This window comes from Lynx rufus, unplaced genomic scaffold, assembly GCF_022079265.1.
Source record: "Lynx rufus isolate CCGP_SWC_20201006 ecotype Redwood Valley unplaced genomic scaffold, mLynRuf1.p SCAF_4, whole genome shotgun sequence".
NCBI lineage: Eukaryota > Metazoa > Chordata > Mammalia > Carnivora > Felidae > Lynx > Lynx rufus.
This window is the reverse complement of record NW_025814856.1, coordinates 56,999,116-57,023,217: the sequence shown is the minus strand read 5'-3', so window position 1 is coordinate 57,023,217 and position 24,102 is coordinate 56,999,116. Positions and strand designations below refer to the sequence as shown.

General features: G+C 42.8%; 1 protein-coding gene across 1 annotated transcript in view; it reads left to right on the top strand.

The window, feature by feature from the left end:
* The first annotated feature begins 4,046 nt into the window (after positions 1 to 4,046).
* The window catches only part of RAB7A (RAB7A, member RAS oncogene family), a 70,651-nt gene continuing 50,595 nt past the window's right edge, over positions 4,047 to 24,102 (top strand). The window contains exon 1 of the mRNA XM_047097105.1: positions 4,047 to 4,251. The gene's annotated coding sequence lies outside the window, so the exon portion shown is untranslated. The remainder of the gene's footprint in view (positions 4,252 to 24,102) is intronic.

Genomic DNA, 24,102 nt, shown 5'->3' with positions numbered 1-24,102 from the left:
TTGTTTCATTTCTATTTATTTTATATATAGAGAGAGAGCACGCAAGCTGAGGAAAGGGGCAGAGGGAGAGAGACAGAGCGAGAGCGAGAGCGAGAGCGAGAGCGAGAGCGAGAGAGAGAGAGAGAGAGAGAGGGAATCTCAAGCAGGCTCAGAGCAGAGCCCGTCATGGGGCTCAATCCCACAACCCTGGGATCATGACCTGAGCTGAAACTGAGAGTCAGATGCTCAACCGACTGAGCCACCCAAGTGCCCCTGAAACTTGCCATGTTTAAATAGCAAACTCCATGGGGTGCCTGGGTGGGTCAATCGGTTGAGCATCCGACTTCGGCTCAGGTCATGATCTCGCAATCTGTGAGTTCAAGCTCTGCATCGGGCTCTGTGCTGACAGCTGGGAGCCTGGAGCCTGCTTCTGATTCTGTGTCTCCCTCTCTCTTTGCCCCTCCCCTGCTCATGCTCTGTCTCTCTCTGTCTCAAAATAAATAAATGTAAAAAAAAAAAAAAAAAAGGAGTTGGATCCTTAACTGACTGAGACACCCAGGTGCCCCCGTCCCCACCCAAATTCAAAAGGAAGGGAAGTAGACTCCACATCTCGAAGTAGGAGCAAAGAATTTACTACTGCCTTTAATCTACAACAGACCACCTTCTAGACACAAATTATTTCTATTACTTCCATGTGCAAAAGATATTTACTTCCTCCCAAGGACCCTTGAAGTCTCATCCCAAAATATCATTGGCTCATAATGCATCTTATCATATAAATCAGGTCCAGGTACAGATCAGGTACAGATGATTCCTCAAGAACAGCTTCTTGAGTACTATTCCTCTTGATCTGAAGACGTGCAAGCTACAGACGGGTTTTCTGCTTTCCAGATACCCAGCAAGTAGAGTTGACCAGGCTTGAGCTCACCAGATCTCAAGCAGACACTTCTGTTCCAACAAAGGGGGAAAACGGGAGTGACGTGGCTACCCTGGGTCATAGCAATTCTGAAACCCAGTTAGGTATGCGCTGCCAGCTCTTAGATTCTGGTCCAATACTGCTTCCTGGGACCGATTCTCTGCAGCTCTTGACTCTACCCTCTGGTGAGTTTCTTCTGAGTCATCCCTTCTTTTCCACAAGAAATAGCCCGTGTTTACATCTGAATAGCCTCCTCAGTCAGCTTCTTAGAAGGCAGGGGCTCACAGGTTTCTCCTTTTGTGCTCTGTCTTTCCCTGTGTTCTGTAATTGCTTATCTTCAATCCTAGCATTTTGTAAGGCTGCAGGATGGGGCGCAGTTTCCATAATTCTTGGCCTTTGAGACTATTTCCAATTTCTATTCCTCTGCGAAAGGTACTCCTTGAGCACCGACTGTGCCCTAGCACTATTCTAGGGATCAGGGACATAGCTATGAATGAAATAGACAAAAATGCCTGCTCTTATGGAGATGCCATTCTAGTGGAGAGATGGGCAATAAGCAAGTAAGCAATATAAACAAACAAACAAAGCAAGCAGGGAAATAGCAAGTGGTATTTTGTGTCGGTAGGAAGGAGAACTTCCATTTTAAATAGGAAAGGCCATTCTCACTGAGGAGATGACATTGAAGTCAAGACCTGAGAAAAGTGAGAGTGGCTGTACAGGTATCTGAGGGAAGAGTCTTTCAGACAGAACGAAATACAACTGCAAAGACCTGAGTTAGATGTGTGCCTTCTCTTTTCTTAAACTAATATAGTTTGAGCAGACCTATCTGAGGTCAGAGAGGTATTTGGGGATCAGATGGGGTAGGACCTTTTGCTTGTAAAGCTTTTAGTTTTAGTCTGATTTATGGGAAGAGTTTGACCAGGAGAATGACATGGTTTGACATTTTTATAGAATTACTCTGGCTGCTGTGTTAAGAATTGACAAGGAGTGAGGTGGGAGCAGGAAAGCACGATTTTTTACTGCAATCCAGGGGAGAAGTGATGGAGGTTCAGAACAGGTGGTAATGGCAGAGATAGTAAGTGGTCATGCTCTGAATATCTTTTGAAGGCTGTGAATGAGAGGTACAAGAGAGAGGGGAGTTTAATTCATTTTCCAGGACTGCTGTAAACAAATCACCACCAGCTTGGTGGCTTAAAACAACAGAAATATATTCTCTCAAATACATCTCAAATAGAAAATTCAAAATCAAAGCCTCCACCCCCCACCCTACCCTTCCACCTTTTTTGTCTCTTTCAGCTTCTGGTGGCTGTCAGCATTCGTTGGCTTGTGGCTACTCACTCCAATCTCTGACCCCATCTTCATATGGACTTCTTTTCTCTGTGTGTTTGTACCCCGTGTGTATCTTCTAAGGACACTTGTCATTGGATGTAGGACCCACCTGGATAATCCAGGATGCTTTCATCTCAAGATCTTTAATTACATCTGCAAATACCCTTTTTCCAAATCAGGTCACATCCACAGGTTCCACAGTATAGGCTTACCTTTTGGCCGGTGACTATTCAGTCCACTACAGCAGACAAGAATGATTCCAACATTTTTTGGACCGAGCAACTGAAAGAATGAAGCTTTCATGAACCAAGACAGGAAAGGACTATGAGAAGAGCATGTTGTCGAAGATGTTGATCTGAGTTCTGAGTTGATCTTAATGTGCTCAGATGGGGCAGGTGCTTGGTAGGGTGTCCCACCCTCCTAAGCTCAGAGAGTCACCAGCTGGGCCCCAAAGCCTGACCTTTACTGCCTACCTGTTTATTGTACTCACTGACCTTTCTCTCACCTTTTTCCTTAAGCTCTTCTTTCCAGCTTATCTCTTAACTCAGGCGAAAGACCTGAGGGACATAACATCCCAGATGGAAACAGAAATACCTCTCAAGCAATAACAACTGCCTAGACCACCCAGACCAGTTTAAACTTAACCCCCCACTCATGCCTGTGCAGATGGACCATGGAGAGATCCGTGGAGTGACTGACAGTTACAATTACCTCATTATAATAGGAAAATCTCTGCCCAAGGAGGAGCATACGCCTCATATACATAACATACGATGTATGTATAGGCATGTTTCCTTAAGGTGCCTGCGCCTCCTTTTGCCCCCCTCTACATAGGATGACAAGGCTTCCATCTAAATATTCATCCTAACCCTATAAGTAAAAGGAACCTATTCACCCTCGCTCAGGAAGTCATGGCTTCGGAAGTTATTCCTCAGCAATCTCCTTATTTGCTGCAAATAAAGTTTACTTTGTGTGACAGCTCCACCTGGCATGTCTGTGACTCACTAAGAAGTGACCTCATGTTAGTTGGATTACACTGTTTTTTCCGTTTTCTTGGACCCTTTCTTCTGCCAGAAAAAAAAATGTTCTGGTAGTGTCTAATTTACCTCCATGTCTTTATCACTCTGTAACACAATTGGTGCAGTCATTTGCCGTCTACTCGATTATGCACATTGACATCAGACATCCCTTGATTCACATCCCACTCTACCAATTACTGCGTGGAGCGATGCCGAGTGACTTGTAGTGGGTCTCTGTTGCCTATTTGCAAAATGGTGAACATAATCTTTCCCTAAAGTGGTTAAAATGGAGATGATCCAAAGGTATATAGTACAGGGTCACGGGAGATACTCAATATATACGGGTGCCCTTCCTCAACCCATTGTGAGTTTGTCAAAAAACCACTCTCTTGTGTCTTAACACTCAGATTTCTCCCTAAGAAAGCCTGTTCCTACAGCATGCTTTGTGAATCCTGAAGAACTCAGGGCACACAGTAGGACTCTTTAGTTGTGATCAGGGCCTTCTGCAGAAGGACACTAATGGAAGAGCCAGTTTATTCACGTCCTCTCTTCCCTGGCATTCATTATTCCAGGGTAACAGGGAATGGCTGAGACATCCGTTTGCGGGTTCAACATGGCGCCGTCCTGCTCATTGTACGAGCCTCAAAGATGGCGACAACCACCAAGGGGCAGACATGTTTGTGCCACATGATCAAGGTTCAGCCCAGAGGCGGCCGGAACGTGACGGAAGATTGAGGCGGGGCTCCTCCCCCGCACTCTTGGCGTCGAGCGTCTCGTGACAGGTACTTCCGCTCGGGGCGGCGGCGGTGGCGGAAGTGGGAGCGGAGCCGGAGTCTTGGCCATAAAGCCTGAGGCGGCGGCAGCGGCGGCGTTGAAAGCTTGGGGAGTGCCGAGGAGGCCTCTGGAACCGGAACTTGGACTTCTCTGCCTCTGTCCTCCCTTGCATCTCCTCCTCGGTGGGAGCCCTAGCTACGCGCCCGGCCCGGAGCCCCCAGCGGAGCGGCCGCGGTAAGCATTGGGCCCAGCCCGGCCGGTGGCCTGGTCCCATCCCCCTCCTCAGCTCCTCGGTCGCCTGGGCCTCGCGTTGTCCGTGTCTTGGGCAGGCTCTGGACCCAGCGCAGGCCTCGCGGGGAAACTCCGCGTCGCCCAGGGCCCAAGCGCAGGCCCGGACCGCGCCCGGCCGGGGGGGAGGTCAGAGGTCGCGGGGTGTGACCTCTGGTCGGGTTGCGGACCCCGGGCCGGCTGTCCCGGACGCCTTGTTTATTGGTGGCGTCAAGACCCGAGACCCGGGAGGGTCTCCTGATTCGGGTGGCCTCTGGGCACTGGGGGCCCTGCGCCGCGGCGGGACGCGCTGTTGGGCTGGGGCTCTGGGAGTAGCTAGCCGGAGTGTGTCGGAGCCGACCCCGCCCGCTGACTTGTCCGGGGGACGCTGGCCCGGGACCCGCCGACCGCGCGGGCCTTGTTAACAGGCGCCCAAGGCTGAGCCACGTTCCTATCTGTCTGTTCAGTTGAACAGCCCGACCCTGCTAATGAGAGAGGTTCCCTGACAGCAACTGAGTCAAGGCAGTGAGTCAGATCACGTGCACTGGGCTCTCCCCAAGCACTTGTATACATGTGAGACGCCTCTGGCTCTGGGAGACAGGGAGCTTTTTGTCCTAAGTATGTTGTAAATCCTGAGAGAAGTTTTCAAACTTACTGGGGGGGGGGGGGGGAAGATGGTGTTTGGCTGTCGGGCTGTGTTGGGATTCCACCGCGTCGGGGGATCTTCTACCGCATTAAATTGAACCTTGGTGCCTAGTGGTTCTTAAAAGTGGAAAATCGAGAAGAATAATAGCAAGCATTTGAGCGTGTGTTGTATTTTGGGCAGATGGGCAAGAACTTTGCACAGATCATTATGTTTAATTCTCGGAACGGCCCTCTGAAGTAACCATTATTGTCAGAGAACGGAGAGGTTAACTTGTTTGTCCAAGGTCACCGTAAATAACTTCTGGAGGGAGATTCGACCCCGGGCGGTCAGACTCCGGAGTACTCTGATCAGCCCCTGGGTTGTACTGCTTTCCCATGCTGCTGAAGTTTGTGATCCATCTTTCGCTGTCTGGTGTATCTGCCTCTCTCTGCCTCCTTTGTTTTTAGTGATGCATTTGAAAGCCTGTTCTGGTAGCTGCCTTAGTGCTACCTAATAAACCGTAAGCTGTTCTCTGTGCGGTTGTGACTTTTAACACAGCTTGTTTGTAGTGTAGTGCTCGTAAAGTAGAAGCTCTACGGTTCCAGCAGAGTGCTCGATTGAGGTCTGAAGAATTTTGTTATTTAAATCTTTGGTCAAACAAGTTAAGTCTGGCAATCCTGCCGTGTGGACAGCCTTTCTTCAAACCTTAGTGTGTGGGTATCTAGCCAGTTGGTTCTTTCCTGTTGAAAATACTGTATCTTCTCTTTGGATTCCAAAAGAACAGGCTCTTGTCTCTTCCTTGTGACTTAAGCAGCTGATTAGCCGCATGACTTCTCATCCACGGATTAATAGAGTCTCCTATTAGTGTGTTTGTCTTCAGACTTGGGAGAGTTTGCTCAGATTTGAGTCTAAGAACTGGAAGGTGAGTTGTGAGTGCTTCTGAAGATACTGTCCAAGCTGAAGCTTAGTCCTCACGACCCTGTTGTATTCTAATTTCTTTTTTTTTTTTTAACTTTTATACCTGAACTGATATATTTAAGCGGGTGGTAAGTGCGTAGTACTTAAGTGGTAAGTCTTAACTAATGTCTGTGTTTAGAAGGGAGTAGTGATGAGCACTTTTTCATTCATTCGGATGTTTTGAGTATCTAGCATGTATTAGGCATTACTGGTTATTGACTCAGAGAGGTAGGTGTGGTTCCTGTCCTAAAGGAGTTTAAAAATGGTGTGTGATTGTGGCCAGGCGTTCTGTTGTGGAATGGCTTGGTGGTAGAACCTGAGGCTTTTGGAAAGAATGGTTTCTCACCTTTTCCCAAGTGAGTTCATAGTAGGCAGTCTGGTGTTCCAGCCAACTCGAAGGCTTTGTTAATTGCAGTGGCATTTGTATGGTTTGCTCTTAAAGTACAGAAGATAATATTACAGTTTCAAATTGATCATGCTTTTTGAAGAGTAACCTTCAACACTAAGCTTGTTTCTCCTTTTGCTCTAGTGGCATTTTGTTGTTGTTGTGCACTGGAGGGAGTTCATGTCACTGCCATTTGACACTGCAAACGTTAGCTGTTGCAGTGCTCTTTGAGCAAAGGCACATTTGGCATGCTGGATTTTTTTCTTTAGCTGATGAAGAAAGTTTGATATAGTGCTTACCAGTTACAGTGTCCGTATTATACTAAATAAAACCCTGTGCCGTCCCTTCTTTTGCAACTTTTCTGTCTTCCCTTTCAAAGGAGATGTGAGTTTTGCCTTTGTGGTAGAACTGCATGAGTAAACAAACAGAAGGGTGGAATGTAGAAGGCATTCTAAAAATAGTTTTGTTAGTATATCTCTCCAGGTGATTCTTAGCAATCACTTGGGGCATTTGCTTGTTTTGTTATGTTTTGGGGGAGCCAACCAGGCCTAAGCCCCCAACCCCATCATCAAAAAGCACTGCTTTATAGTACAGTATGGCTTTGCATCCGATTCCTGACCCCACCACTGAGTGAAGCAAAATGGTTTTGGTTATTTGATTAGCTTTTAATAAATCTCCAAAGAGAATTACACAAATAACATCTCTGCCCTTATATTTGGTATTAACCTTTCTGTGCAAAGGTGTAGCAAATTCAGACCACACACATGTGATAGTCTTATACACTGTTCCTTTCTGAGATTTGACATAAATAGTTCTCATTATGCCTGTGATAAAATGTCCTAATTCTGTATCTATATAATTCAACAAATATGGCTGAGGATTTGACAAGATATTGGACTAGGAGTTATAAGCAAGGTTTTCCAGGGAAGTAAGGAGGTGGAATCCTCTTGAGTAAGGCTAAACAGTGGTTCCCTTGGCACTGATGTCATCCTCTGAAGGAGACTGAAGCTCTAGAAATTAGCACTCCCCCCCCCCCCCCTTGCGGCTACTGGCTTTCTGCTGACTCTTATCTCCCATGTAAGGTTGCCATTGTATTCTCAGTCATCCATTCCTATGTGTTATCAAACATTTATCTGTTAATGCTATCTAATAGCTCCATAGGGTTGTACCTCTGCAGTTTGCTGCAGAAACATTTTCAATGTGTTGATCTCTTCAGTATTTGCTCTCACATCTTCCCTCTATTTTCTGACTTTTCATAAACACAGAAAAATAGTTTGTATTTATGTTTTAAAACTTTTTCATGGTAATTGTGGTCAGTGTGATTTGTGAATCAAAGGTAAAAGTGATGTGTCGTGGGTGAAATCAGAACAGGCCTTGTAGCAGTGCCTCTGACTAGTTTCAATTTTAGTACTCAGGCTGTGATTTCAAAAACAAATTTAAGAATAGCTACTTGCAGAATATCTCTGTGGGGGAGGAAGAAAGCTTGGGAGTTGGTTCCAGTGGTGACATACAGTGTTGGCCTCGTTCATTTGCCTGAAGATGCAGTACTTAATGCGGGGGACCTCTAGCCTCTCCTGGGCTGTCTGGTGATGTCATCGCTGCCATGGAGATCAGTCTGACTGATTTTGTTGTCCATTTCCTGGTTGCCTCCGACTGTTTGCTTTAGGGGCAGAGTAAATCTGAAGCATATTTAGGGAGGTCTGGGGACCTGGGCAGTTTAGGAATCCTGTAACCTCACTTGGCTCTCAAATGAGCTTGCTTGTGTGACTGCTGCCAGACCCAGTGAAGGAGCGTCTCTGTTCTCCCTGACTCTTCCAAGTAACGACAGCTTATGCTTGCTACTGGCTTTCCTGGAGTCACCCAGCCCAGTTCCGGAATCCTTTAAAAATTGCGTTGGGAGGTAAATAGTTAACATCGTTGGTTTCCAATGTTTGTATGCAATTTTAATTAAAAGTCTATTTCAGATGGATAAACTCTTAGTTCGAGTTAATTTGAGAATACATGACAGAGCCGAAAAAACCCAGTCGTAACAGCACAGACTTTATGAAAAGTAGTGCCTCTTACATATGGTAGTCAGTCTACCAACAGTGCTCTGTGCACTGTGCACTTAGAGATCTGGGGACCCCAGAGATAACTCTGGGTCATCTGGGCAGCCCACAGGGTAAGAGCCCCTCTGAAATCCTGTGACCTGTGCCAGCTGATGGTTGTTAGAGAGTACTAACGTTTTGTAGAAACGTTACTACGTGATACTTGTCTTTAAATAGATGCTCTTTAGTGTTTGTGTATTGCCTACCTTTTACATAAGGTTTCATTTTGTGCTTAGAACATCTCTGTATGCTGAGAGGATAGCCTTTTCTGTTTTTGTGTCTGAGAGAGCTACTGCTGGTGCTCAGGTGGCCCAGCTCCTAGACAATGCTAATCTAGGTCTGCTGAAACACATAGCTCAGTGCTCTTTCTGATACACCACCCTCCCTTTTTGATTATACATGATTGCCTTAAAGCCCTCGGCATTTGACTCCTTTTAAAAATGTATTTGTCTGGAGCTCTTGTGTGGGGCAGTCCAACTCTGGACTTCCTCTCAGGTCAAGATCAAGCCCTGCATCAGGTTTTGTGCTGATAGCGCAGAGCCTACTTGTGATTCTCTTTGTTTCTCTCTCTCTCTCTCTCTCTCTCTCTCTTTCTGCCCCTCCCTTGCCTGCTCCTGCATGTGCTCTGTCTCAAAATAAATAAATAATAATAAACATTAAAAAAAGGTTTTTCTTCCACTACTGTTTATTTTAACGTTTATTTTTTTAAGTAATCTCTACACCCAACATGGGGCTCAAACTCACAACTCCAATCTCAAGAGTTGTATGATCTTCCAACTGAGCCAGCCAGACACCCCCCCCAACAACCTTTTGTTTAAAATGACGTTACTCGGGACACCTGGGTGGCTCAGTCAGTTAAGTGACTTCGGCTCAGTCACTTGTGACATGATCTCACAGTTCCTGAGTTCGAGCCTTGCGTCAAGCTCTGTATTGATAGCTTGGAGCCTGGAGCCTGCTTTGGATTTTCTGCCTCTCTCTGTCCTTCTGCCTCTCTCCCTCATTTGCCACGCACTCTCTCTCAAGAACAAACAAATAAATAAAGCATTTAAAAAACTTCGGGGTGCCTGGGTGGCTCAGTCGGTTGGGCGGCCGACTTCGGCTCAGGTCATGATCTCGCAGTCTGTGAGTTCGAGCCCCGCGTCGGGCTCTGTGCTGACAGCTCAGAGCCTGGAGCCTGTTTCAGATTCTGTGTCTCCCTCTCGCTGACCCTCCCTTGTTCATGCTCTGTCTCTCTCTGTCTCAAAAATAATATAAATAAAACGTTAAAAAAATTAAAAAAAAATAAATAAAAAATAAATAAAAAACTTAATAAAACGATGTTTCTCTTTTGCTGGTTATTAAATGAATCCGTTCTTTTAAAGGAAACACACACACACACATACACACACTAGGGAAATACAGAAGTAAAAAGGAAAAAACCACCATTCACTATCCAGAGGAAGACCGCAGAGTTAACTGGTTGTTTTCTTCCTATGAATCCATCCTTTAATACCTTTCTTTTATGAAATAGACTAAAATGTGGTGTGAGAATTTAACTATGACTGGGACTGGACACTTGAATCCTTTGACCTATGGGACTTCTCCTAATAAACACTGTGATGGGAAGGTGGGGACCATGAGGCTAGCTGTGGTTTTCAGATGTTTAATGGCAACAGGTGAAGAACCTGATGGATTCAGTTCCAGAATAAAGTTATTTGGCATGGTGATGCTGGATAAGTAAAATGTTGCCCTGATTTTTAAGTAATTTGTCATTTTTATATGCTGCTAAACTTTGAAGTTGAAGCAGAACATACTTATAGAAAAGTACACAAGTGAACTTGGAGACATTTATATAAATACTTTTTGCGTTTTTTTTTTTAATGTTTATTTTTGAGAGAGAACACAAGTGGGGGAGGGACAGAGAGAGAGAGAGGGAGACACAGAATCTGAAGCAGGCTCCAGGCTCTGAGCGCTTAGCAAAGAGCCCGACGCGGGGATCAAACTCACGAGCCACAAAATCATGACTTTAGCTGAAGTTGGATGCTTAACCGACTGAGAGACTCAGGTGCCCCAACTTGGAGGATTTTTGTAAATTTAGAAGCCCCCTTGTGCCTCCTTCAAGTCATTATCATCCCCTCGTCCCTGGGTAATGAGTCTGCTGATTTTTAGCACTGTAGTGTGATTTTGCCCGAATTGGATTTTACATAAATGGAGTTATACGCTATGTACTCTTCTGTGTCTGGTTTCTCTGATCCATTATTGTTTGTGAGATTTTGTATTGAGTGCAGTTCTCAACTCCATTTTTATTGCTCAGAAGTGTTCCATTGTGTGGTATACCAGATGTATTTATTAATTTATTGACGTGCATTTGGGTAGCTTATAACTTTTGGCTGTTACAAATAATGTTGTATGAATGTTCTTGTGTGGTCAGAATGTTTTTCTGACTAATGTGTTCGTATTTCTATTAGGTTAATACCGAGGAGTGGAAAGGCTTAATTTTAGGCTTAAAATGTATATGTATTCTTTTGCTAAGGCTGCTGTAATAAATACCACAGACTGAGTGGCTTAACAAAAAGAAAAAAGTTTCACCATAATTCTCGAAGCTAGAAGCTCAAGATGCTGTGTTGTGTTGGCGGGGTTGATTTGTTTGTTTGGAGACTTCTCTTAGCTTGTAGATGGCTGTCCTGTGTCCTCACGTGCCTGTGTCCTAGTCTCTTCTCATAAGGACATCAGTCATATTGATTAGAGCTCACTCTCATGACCTCATTTAATCTTAATCACATCTTTAAAGTTCCTGTCTCTGAAGATAGTCATATTTTGAGGTATTGGGGGTTAGGACTTCCACATATGAATTTGGGGCGGATACAGTTCAGCCCATAACAGTATCTGTTACACTTTGGTATAGATACTGTCAATTATCCAATTGTTGTACCAGCTTACACTCCCACCAGCAGTGTTTTGCATTTATGATCTGGATCCATTCCTGCTGGTGGAATGGGCCCCAAAGGATCATCTGTGCTTTCATTCAAATTCTTCTTTGCTTTGACACTTGAGTCCTTAAAATACTGGATTCCATCATACACATGCTAGAAATAGGTCTGTTTACATGTTCTGACTGACCATTTACATATTGGTGTTTGACCAACAGCTTTCTGGCTAAGTGATCTTGAGCTTTGTACATCCACTGTAGACCTTAGTTTGGTTGGAATGATATTACATGACTTTGCTTCCCCCCACTCCCACTCTAAACTCCTTGAGGGCAGAGATAAATTATTCTAGGATGGATCTTGAAATATTCAGTAAACTTAAACAAATTTTTCCAGTTCTAACTTTGCACAGTAAATTACTATTTGTAGCATGTAAGTTATGCTTCTGGGCCAGTGATTAATATGTAGAGCTTTCCTGAATGCTGAACTGTGTTTTGTGTTCATTTGACAGATTTTTATTGTCTGCTGTAAGAAAACACTGCTGACAGCTGTGGGGAGTATAAAATGAAGATCACTGGAGGTTTAGGAATAATTGTAAAACAAGGCAAATGAGAGTCATAAAAATAGCTTAAAGAAAATGCTAGAGGTGTTCAAATGGCTGGGTTAGGTGGGTGCTGGGTAGAGTTGTGGTATGGAAGGGAGACTTGGGAAACCCATTGTAATTGGAGAGACTGGCATAAGCAAATGAATGGAGGTAAGGAAATGCTAAGGCAGATGGAATGACTGCATTATCTCCAATTTGGGAATGAGTAGATGTACGGGGGCCAGATGGAGTGGGAGAGGGGAGGCACTCTAGTGCCTTCTTGAAGGGTTTATGTTTAACGAAGTGATACTTCAATAGATAATGCTAGGATAGGGCATAATCCTCTCACTTGAACGTCACAACCCTATTGAGTAAGGCAGGTGGTACCCCTGGTATGGGTAAGGAATGACTTTGATGTTATAATTTACCTAAAGAAACACACATTGAGAGATTAGTGGGGCTAGGAGTCAAATACAAATGTGTTTAAACCTTCAAAGAGGTGCTTCCTTAGAAGTGCATTTAACACAGATTAAAAGGAGTTGGTTTGGAGGGATGGAATGGAGAAGGAGCAGTTAGTTTGGTTTTCCTCTTTAGCCAGCCAGCCCACTATGGGCTCCTTTTAGCAATTTATGAGCAATCTATTTTACTGGTAAATGCCTGAGATAAGCAAGGGTTGCTATAAAAGCTTTGAGTTATTGAAATGGTTCTGTGTAACTGTCTATTTTACTAGCTAGCTGCTTTCCAGTCTGTTTTACCAAAAAAGAAAAAAAAAAAAAAAAGGCACTACCATCCGGGTCTCTGACTAAAGCCTCTGCTCTTGGTTTGGTACCTGCCTTTAGAAAGCTCGAGAGCAGTGAGCACAACATAGCGGAGAATCTATTGGGTTGGGTTGCCAAGTCCTCTTAACAAGAATTGCTTTTCAAGAAACTTGCTTTTTTAATTTTAATTTTATTTATTAAAAAAATTTTTAATGTTTATTCATTTTTGAGAGAAAGGGAGACACAGAATCTGAAGCAGGCTCCAGACTCTGAGCTGTCAGCACAGAGCCTGACGTGAGCCATGAGATCATGACCTGAGCTGAAGTCAGACGCTCAACCTACTGAGCCACCCAGGCACCCCAATTTATTTTTTTAATTTACATCCAAGTTAGTTAGCATATAGTGCCACAATGATTTCGGGAGTAGATTCCTTAATGGCCCTTACCCGTATAGCCCATCCCCCTTCCCACAACCCCTCCAGTAACCCTCTGTTCGTTCTCCATATTTAAGAGTCTCTTGTGTTTTGTCCCCCTCCCTTTTTTATATTATTTTTTCTTCCTTTCCCTTATGTTCATCTGTTTTGTCTCTTAAAGTCCTCATATGAGTGAAGTCATATATTTGTCTTTCTCTAATTTTGCTTAGCATAATATTCTCTAGTTCCATCCATGTAGTTGCAAATGGTAAGATTTCATTCTTTTTGATTGCCAAGTAATACTCATTTTCTTTATCCATTCATCCATGGATGGACATTTGGGCTCTTTCCATACTTTGGCTATTGTTGATAGTGCTGCTATAAACATTGGGGTGCATGTGCCCCTTTGGAAGAGCACACCTGTATCCCTTAGATAAATACCTAATAGTGCAATTGCTGGGTTGTAGGGTAGTTCTATTTTTAATTTTTTGAGGAACCTCCATACTGTTTTCTGGAATGGCTGCACCAGTTTGCATTCCCACCAGCAGTGCAAAAGGGATCCTCTTTCTCCGCATCCTTGCCAACATTGTTGTTGCCTGAGTTGTTAATGTTAGCCATTCTGACAGGGGTGAGGTGGGCTCTCATTGTGGTTTTGATTTGTATTCCCCTGATGATGAGTGATGTTGAGCATTTTTTCATGTGTCGGTTGGCCATCTGGATGTCTTCTTTGGAGAAGTGTCTATTCCTGTCTTTTACCCATTTCTTCACTGGATTATTTGTTTTTGGAGTGTTGAGTTGGATAAGTTCTTTTAGATTTTGGATACTGACCCTTTTTCTGATATGTCGTTTGCAAATATCTTCCCCCATTCTGTAGGTTGCCTTTTAGTTTTGCTGATTGTTTCCTTCGCTGTGCAGAAGCTTTTTATTTTGATGAGGTCCCAGTAGTTCATGTTTGCTTTTGTTTCCCTTGCCTCTGAGGACCAGTTGAGTAAGAAGTTGCTGAGGCCAAGATCAAAGAGGTTTTTGCCTGCTTTCTCCTTGAGGATTTTGATGGCTTCCTGTCTTATATTGAAGTCTTTCATCCATTTTGAGTTTATTTTTGTGTATTGTGTAAGAAAGTGGTCCAAATTCATTTTTCCGCATGTTGCTGTCCAGTTTTCCCAGCACCACTCGCTGAAGAGACTGTCTTGCTTCCAGTGGATAGTCTTTCCTGCTTTGTCAAAGATTAGTTGGCCATACATTTGTGGGTCCATTTCTGGGTTCTCTATTCTGTTCCATTGATCTGAGTGTTCTTGTGCCAGTACCATACTGTTCAAGAAACTTGCTTCTTTGTAAAACTTGCCTTAGTTTTTCCCCCTCTTCATGAGTGATACATGGAATAAAGTGTGTATATATAATTATTCTTTTACAGAACTCAACTGTTACCTTGTTTAAGCTTCACTTCAAAGTTCAATCTAAGCAGCATGTGAGTTATTACCATCTCTTCACAGACACGGAAATGGCCTGAAAGGATGCGCTCAGTACCATGGAGTCCCCAGGTAGTGGGATTAGAACTGGCACTTCATATTCCAAGTAGCCAAATGTTTCTTTAACCCTAATAGTTGTGAGAAAAATAACATATAGAAGAAGAGCTTATGTAAATTTTATTTGGTTTTGTTTAAGGGTTTGTAAAAAGAAGGATGCTTTGTTCTCTTTTGATATGTAAATTTCCAGGTAGTGAATTTTCCAGCAGAATGAGACTGAATAGGCTAGGTTATTCTGCAGCAATAAATAACCTCAAAATGGTTGAAAGCAACTCAGGTTTATTTTCTGCTTGTGCAGCATGTGCATCATGAGTTTTCCAGGGGCTCTGCCTCATTCCTACTCCACCTGAAGGAGCAGTGACAATATGGAATATTGCTGGGCATCTTGGCAAAGTGAAAAAGGACTATTGGAAGGTCTTGCTCCTGAAGTTAAATGTTCCAGCCCAGAGGGACACGTCACTTCTGCTTACAACTCACTGGCCAGAATGAGTCACACCACACCAGAGACCAAGAAGTGGGATTCTGCCGTGGGCTTGGAAAGCACAGAGTTGGAAATATTTAGGAAATAGTACTAGTTGTATCGTGGCTTGCTGTAATAGGTAATAGGTGTTGGGGGAAAGACTGCCTCATAGATTCTTGCCCCAGTCAACTGGTAATTTAAATGCCAAAAGGATAACAAATTGCCTCACTCACAAATCACCTTTCTATCCTAAGGAATCTACTTCTTTTAAATGGTGTATAATAGGGGTGCCTGGGTGGCTCAGTCAGTTAAGCATCTGACTTCTGCTCAGGTCACAGCGGGGAGCCTGCTTGGGATTCTCTCTGCCCCTCCCCTGCGCACGTGTTCTCTCTTTCTTTCTAAAAAAATGATTTTTTAAAAAATTTATTAAAAAAATAAACAATGTGATCACCTCAACTCAAGTGTCTTGAAATGCCCTTTGCATGAAGTAGGTGTGAAAGAAACAGCCAAGTGTGAGCATTCCCTTGCCTGCCATATTTTCAGTGTTGGAATCCTATAGATACCCTAAATGTCTTTTTACTGATTTCTCACTCCCCTTCTCCCCCAGTCCTTCTCCTAAAGTGCTACCAGATAGTCATAGTCTTAAAAGTACTCCTAAGTCCTATTCTTTCCCTGCCCGCAGAACCCTTTGTTTTTTCAGTGCCCTTGGTTATTTCCCTCCACAAACTGCCTGCAGCTGGTCTTCCTGGTTTTGTGCTTTCTCTGATACAGACCTTTTATTGAGAGTTGTTTTACTTACCTTTTCCTTAGGACACTTTGTTCCCTGCTGCTTTCAGCTTGGTTCCTGCCAGGTCCCTTCATTTCTGTTACATCTGTTGGGATCCTGCCTGGCTCAGGTACCACCAGCTTCATTTTTAGCCTGTACTATTCTTAGCTTTCCTTGAATCCCTGTGACTTGTATTTCATGTGTGTGTCTGACACACACATATATGCATCTTACCTACTCTAGGAGAGGGGCTTCAGGGTAGATCCTAGACTAATTTATGTCCCCCCCCCAAAGCTAATCATTTGAAAGAAAGAACTAAAAATATATTCTCCAAGTGGTTTTTTATACACACATACACACACACACACACACTCTCTCTCTCTCTCTCTCTCTCTCTCTCTCTCTCTCTCTCTCGTGTTCTCTGGCTGGAAAAAAAAAAAAAAGAAATTCATGTTTGAAATCAGTGGGCCAGAGGCTGTAGGGTACAGAGACTTCCTTAAGCAGGGCCACAGGATGACTCTGACTCTCAAGTGAGTTCCTAAGCTTCTGTTTCCATTTTTGAAAAATGAGAGTAGCGGATTGGCTGTCCTCAAGATCCTTTCATATTTTGGCTTTCTTTGGCTCTTGGTCATACTGCAGTGGCTTTTGCAATATCCCAACTGGCAAGATGACTTTGAGTACCCTTTCAGCAATTTCAAAGCTGTCACCTACATGGAGCCCTGCTCATTCACTTCTTTATGAGGAGCGAGAATAACCTCACTGTATAGAGGTGGTTAGATTTTTCCTGAAGTGAACTTGTTTCTAAATTACAGAAGCAAGTGAATAGGTTTCTGTCACCCTCCTGGATAATTTGGTGACTATATTTGTCTTTGTCCACTTATTTGATCATTTCCTTATAATTGTTATTCATACTTAAAATTTGGTATATATTACCATACAGCCTCCAAGAAGTTTGCGTACTTAACATTTGTAGCTTGAGAATTCTATTTATATAGTTGCCTATGTCAGCCATCAGTTTTCTTAATGGTTGCCAGTTCAGTGGGAAAAATTTAAATGATACCTCATTTCCATTTCATTGATGATAGATTAAACTTTTAAAAAATAGTAGCCATTTATTTTTCTTCTGTGATTTGACTGTTTTGTCTAAAGCCCAAGTGAGACAGGTTTTTGTTTTAACCTAAACTTTTTATCTATAGCAAGAATATTGACACTTTTTCATGTTGCAGACGTTCCAGCCTTGTTTCTCACGGCTTGGTTTGGTTGATGGTGTGTTTTTGTAGTAAAGAAACTTTCCTGTAGTCAACTGTTGACTTGTGTGTGGGGGGTGGGGGGGTTTACATTATTATATGTGGGCCCAACCTATCCTGAGGGCAGTAAAACAATGTTTCCCCCTAGTATTTAGCACATTGGAATTCATTTTTTTTTTTTAAGGTTTTATTTATTTCTGAGACAGAGAGAGAGGGAGACACAGAACCCGAGCAGGCTTCAGGCTCTGAGCTGTCAGCACAGAGCCCAACGGTGGGCTCGAACTCACAAACCGCGAGATCATGACCTGAGCCAAAGTCGGACGCTTAACCGACTGAGCCACCCAGGCGCCCCCGGAATTCTTATATATGATGCAATATGATGTCAGAATCTTTCCAAATGTATCGTTGTCTCAGTATTTCATTATATTGTCATCCTTTTCTCACTGACTAGAAATCTTTTTATCACATACTAATTACCCACCTACATGTGTCTTTTTTTAACTTTTCCATTCTTTGTCTCTGGGACAGTACTGCTGTCTTATTTGCTTCTGCTTCATAATACATTTTGATAAGTTTGCAGTTTTCCATCTTGCATAGAACTCTGTTGAAGTTAGGCTCAAAACACGTTTGCTTCTGATTAAATTGGTACTCTTTCTACCCTTGGTCCCTTAATCAATTTGTAGGACAGTTTCATCCATCAAGTTTAGAAGAAGCTTTTACTAAGGTGCCCTCTGACAGAGGGAAGCAGTGAAATTCTCTCCCCTATGTATCTGGGACAAATACTGTATAATGGCTCGTGTAGCCAGTAGGTTTCATTGAGCAGCCACCACGTCCAAACCCTTGTGCAAGGCAATAGCTGTACGAATAGTAGAAAACCTGCTGGTTTCTGACCCCCAGTGAGCCTTGGATTTGGTGGGGCAGTGGTACACATCTTTTAGTCTTTTTTTTTTTTTTAATTTTTTTTTAGCGTGTTTATTTTTGACAGAGAGAGAGAGAGAGAGACAAAGCATGAACGAGGGAGGGTCAGAGAGAGAGGGAGACACAGAATCTGAAGCAGGCTCCAGGCTCTGAGCTGTCAGCACAGAGCCCGACGCAGGGCTCAAACTCACGGACTGTGAGATCATGACCTGAGCCAAAGTCGGTCGCTCAACCAACTGAGCCACCCAGGTGCCCCACATCTTTTAATCTTAGTATCCAGATGCCGTATGTAAAGGATTGAAAAAGGACACTGGAAAGCAAGTATTAGGTTTTAAGTTATGTTCATGAAGCTTTTATGTATTTCATTTTTTTTTTTTAAGGTTTATTTATTTTTGAGAGACTGAGACAGAGTGCTAGTAGGGGGAGGTGGGGGAGAGAGAGGGAGACAGAATTCGAAGCAGACACCAGGCTCTTGAGCCGTCAGCGCAGGGCTGGGCTCGAACTCAAAAACTGAGATCATGACCTGAGCCCAAGTCAGAAGCTTAACTGACCAAGCCCCCTCATGTTTTGTCTTCTGTGGTCATTTCTTGCAGTATTCGAACATACACAGTTACTTATAATCTGTATTCTAGATGGATTTTTTACTAACTTTTCTTGTCTAACTTGGACAAAATAGATTTGTTTGTCACTCCTGGTAGAGGGTTGTAATAGCAGATTCCATAGGAATGTCCCAAACTTGGCAAGAGTTAAAAATGTTTTTTTCCTTTTATTAATTAATTCTAATATATAAGGAGGGAGTTAATTAATTTTCACAGATGAAGATCACACCATTGGGCCAGTCTTTATTTTCAGGGTTGTTAAAGGAATGTTAGTCTGAATTGGTAAAAAATGATTGCCTTTCTACAGGAAAAAAGTACACTGGGTCTGCCAGTTCTTCCTTTTTTCCCTTTGCTTATTATCTTCTAAAGTTATAGCTAATCATTTTGCATGACGTCAACATGAAATTCTGTGTACATATGACTGGCCACCACTCTGGCAAATGGCAGCCTTCTATGGCTTGCGGTTCTCTGAGCCCATAAAGTCGTCTGGAGTTATAGAGCACCCACGATCTACTTGGGGGAGAGAAAGGAGTGCTGTCTCTGTGAAGGTTGGAACCTTGTGGCCAGATTTCTGTTAGCCCACTGGAGCCATGAGGCAGTAGCAAGATTCCACTTGTGAGTTTGGGAAGGGGGTGGGAGGTTAGAGGGGAGTGAGGAGGAAGGAGTTCATGTTGGCCAGCCTTGGAATGTACCCCCTCCCTAGACACATGGTGTACACACACATTTAACGAATAACTTCACCTGTGGTTGTTCACAGGCCAAAATCAAACAGTGCATGTCAGAATCTGAGAAGGGAGTTGGTTTTTCTCCTTCTTACTGCTTTGGTAGGGAACAAGTTCTACCCCTGGTGATACAGGGGAAGTGGACGTGTAGTTATTCAGGCATGCAAGTATCCAAATGGTGCTTCGTGCCGAGGGCTACGCTAGGGAAATGCCAAAGGAGTAAGATAGTTCCTGTCCTGGAGGAATGTTTCTTTTTGACTGCATGACACATGAGGAGCCACCCACAAAAGGGGGTGATGTAGTATAAAAAAGATTTGATAGGAGGCTTTTGGACAGGTGTTGAGTTTTTGGATGTGAGGAGGAGGTAATGACACACTTCATAAATCTAATTGTACAGAAGGAAACCTTGAAAACAAATATTTTCATACCTCCGTCCCTCCTACCTTAGAGACAATAGTGAACCCTATAAAGTTGATTGGTTTTGACCAAACATGACACTTTCATAGGATTCAGCCTAATAAACACAAATGGAAACATTATCTTGTTCTGTACCATACTTAAAGAAAACCTGGGGCACCTGGGTGGCTCAGTTGGTTAAGTGTCCAACTCTCGATTTAGGCCGGGGTCGTGATCTCATGGTTGTGGGATTGAGCCCCATGTCAGGCTCCACACTCAGCATGGAGCCTGCTTAAGATTCTCTCCCTCTGCTGCTCCCCTGCTTGGGCACATATGCTTGCTTGTGCTCTCTCTCACAGAAAAAATCTAACTACATTTTAGAATGTTCACTCATAATACATGTAAGTCTGTCCCTGTGTATTTATGTGTTTTGAATATGCATTTTGAAGCAGGGGCAGATTTCTTTTCCCCACTTGTATTTTCTTGGCTGAGAGAGCTGCATCAAGGAAAGGGGAGAAGTGGACTTATGACCTTCCAAATGTGTTAATGTGGCCAAACCTGGAAGTAGGTGTCTAGATTTTGGGCAGTGATTGATTTGAGGTGATAGATTTGAGAGGATGGTACGCCTTAAAAATGAGGAAAGACTGGGGCAATACAGTAAGAAATCCAGGTGGTATGCACCGCTGCTCAGGTAGTTCCAGGTGCGGCAGGCTTTGTGTTTTTCAGGTATGTTACCGTTCAAGGGCGTAGGCAGGAAGCACTATGATGTTCTGTAAAGGCAACAGATTTTTGGTACCTCTCTTTTTCACATTAACCACATCTCGTCATGATAATCTATCCATATTTACGTATTTGAAAGGAAAAGACAAGAAAATATGAGGGACATTACTCTGGTTGAAAGGATTTACAAGTTGTATAGAATGGGTATGATGTGTATAAGCCTGGTCTAAGATGGTGACTGTGGCTCTAAAAGCAAGAATGCCTATTTGACAGGCTTTATGCAGATAGGGGTCGGCTTGGGCAAGCATAGCTGAGTTGGTGAAAGAGGAAGCAGAGCTAACTGCTCCTGAAAAGACAGGATTAACCAAAGATGCCTAGGCAGTGCTGGCATGGTGTGGTGCCCTGACTTGTATCCATTTCTGGTGATACTGAAAGGAAGTTCTCAACTTCCCCTGTTGCTCCTAACCAGTGATTATGTCCTATTCATGGTGAACTCATTTATAGTTACAGCCTCTAACTGGTTAACTGTTGATGTAGTTTGGCTGTTTTTGGAGGAAGAATTTGTTTGATGGGAATCGCTGACTGTTAGGACATTAATTTTCCAACCATTGTAACTCTCAGCTTATCCTACTGATAGAAATTTCTTACTTCAAAAAAGGCATGTTTTAAAGAGAGAAGGTTTTTGGAGTGAGAGCTAAGTACTTTACCTGTATGGAGCATTCTTTGTATCCTTTCTTATGTATGCATCCAGAAAGATGCTTCTATTAAGGCAAAGGAATATTCAAGTTCCTAATGTGTGCTGAGCACAGAGAAGTGTTAACTCTTCTTCAGAGCCCTGGACGGTTGAATAATGACTCTTTTTTTGTTGTTGTTAATTTTTTTACGGTTTTATTTTTAAGTATCTCTACACCCAGTGTGGGGCTTGCACTCACAACCCTGAAATCAAGAGCTCGATGCTCTCCCAACTGTGGCAGCCAGGTGCCCCCACACTCAACAGTTTGTTTTTTATTTTTTAAAATTTACATCCAAATTAGTTAGCATATAGTGCAACAATGATTTCAGGAGTAGATTCCTTAGTGCCCCTTACCCATTTAGCCCCTCTACCCTCCCATAACCTCCCCCCCCCCAGTAACCCTCTGTTTGTTCTCCATATTTAAGAGTCTCTTCTGTTTTTTTCCCCCTCCCTGTTTTTATATTATTTTTGTTTCCCTTCCCTTATGTTCATCTGTTTTACCTGTTAAAGTCCTCATATGAGTGAAGTCGTATGTTTTTTGTCTTTCTCTGACTAATTTCACTTAGCATAATACCCTTCAGTTCCATCCACGTAGTTGCAAATGGCAAGATTTCATTCTTTTTGATTGCTGAGTGATACTCCATAATTATATATATATATATATATGATGTGGTGTATATATATATATACACACACACCACATCTTCTTTATCCATTCATCTGTTGATGGACATTTGGGCTCTTTCCATACTTTGGCTATTGTCGATAGTGCTGCTATAAACATGGGGGTGCATGTGTCCCTTCGAACAGCACACCTGTATCCCGTGGATAAATGCCTAGTTGTGCAATTGCTGGGTCGTAGGGTAGTTCTATTTTTAGTTTTTTGAGGAACCTCCATACTGTTTTCCAGAGTGGCTGCACCAGCTTGCATTCCCAAATAATGACTCCTGAAGTGAATTCTGTGCCATGTTCCCAGTCAACTAACTACCTCTTAATACGACATTTCACTTCTAATATTTTGAACAGTACTTAAACCCAGGAGCCACTAGTTTGATATTTTGAGTCTGTGCTATTAGATTATGTTCGTCTTCTGCCGCATGTCAAATCTGTTCCTGTGATGGTCTTCTGTGGTCACAAAAGATTTAAGGAAGAACTTACATTTAGGGAAGGAATGACTCATTCTGATCCCTTACCAAAACTAGAAAACAAATCATACTTCTGTTCAAAAAATAGGCATGTACCTGGCATTTTCTGCTGAGAGAATTAGCAGTGATTCAAGGACTTGATTGAGTTTGGTCAAGGACTAAAAATTGGACTCGTTCACTGATATTTAAATTAAGACTATAGGAACACCTGGGTGGCTCAGTCAGTTAAGCATCTGGCTCTTGGTTTTGGCTCAGGTCATGATCTCACAGGTCGTGAGTTTGAGCCCCGCATTGGGCTCTGTGCTGACAGTACAGACAGAGCCTGCTTGAGATCCTCTCTCTCCTCCCTACCCTGCCCCTCCCCTGCTTGCTCACTCTCTCTCAAAATAAACTTAAAAAAAATTAAGGCTATAGACCACAGTGATATCACACAAAATGACAGAGTGGGAAAGTCCCTCTACCAGTCAAAGCCATTGACCTAGAGAGAGTGGTTAGAATCAACTGTTTTGAAACTCTGGAACCTGATTGGATGGAGATGTGCTTCACGCAGGGATAGGCTACTGATCTTTCATAAGTTAGTGGTGTGCTTACAAATGGACGGTTCCAGCTTTCAGCAAGCAACAATGAGCAATCCCTGATGAACAAGAGAGTGAGATTTCCAGGATACCACATTATAGTACTCAGAATGTTCATTTCTCAACAACAACAAAAATCTGAAACATAAAGAAACAGAAAAGTGCGTCCCATTCACAGGAAACAAAGGAATTGGACAGAAACTATCTTGGAGGAAGCTCAGACATTGGAATTGTAAGTCAAAGACGTTAAATTAACTGTGTTAAATATACTCAAAGAGGTAACGGAAACCATGGACAAAGAACTAAAGGAAATGGAGAATACAATGTCTGAACAAAATGAGAACATCAAGAAAAAATATATAAAAAGAAAAAAAATCTGGAGCAGAAAGGTACAGTAACTGAAATGAAATTTATTAGAAGGGTTTAGGAGCAGATTTGAGCAGACAGAAGAAAAGATCATCAAGCCAAAGATAAAACCATCAAAATTATTCAGTCTGAGGAACAGGAAAAAGAATTACAAAAAGTAACACAGCCTGAGTGACCTGTGGGACACCATCAAGCATGCCAAATATACTTCCTAGGAGCCCCAGAGGGGGAATATATACGAGGGGTAAAACATTTTTGAAAATATAATGGTCCAAACCTTCCAAAATCTAATGAATCTATGCATCTAAGAAGCTTAATGAACTCCAAGTAGGGTAAACTCAAAGGAGATTTACAGCAAGGCACATTTATAGTAGAGTAGTAACTTGAACTTTCAAAGCAACAAGGACTTGAAAGCAAGAGAATCAACTTGTCATATATAAGAGATTCTAAATAAGATTTTAGCACCTGATTTTTTTTTTATTTCAAGATTTTTTTTTAATGTTCCCTATTTATTTTGAGAGAGGCAGGGGAGGGGCAGAGAGAGAGGGAGGGAAAGAATCCCAAGCAGGCTCTGTGCTGTCAATGTTGAGCCCAACAAAGAGTTGCATCTCATGAAGTGTGAGATCGTGACTGGAGCTGAGATCAAGAGTTGGATGTCTAAGCCACTGAGCCACCCAGGAGCTCCCAACAGCTGATTTTTTATGAAAAATCATGGATGCCAGAAGACGGTAAAAATGGCATATTTTGAAGTCCTGAAAGAAAAAAAATAATCTTATCAACTAAGAATTCTGTGTCTGGCAGAGCTATCCTTTAAGAATGAAGGAGAAATTAAGATATTTCCAAATGATGAACAAAAGTTGAGGGTATTCCTTACTGGTATGCCTGCCCCACAGGAGATGCTAGAGGGAGTTCTTCAGGATGAAGTGAAAAGACAC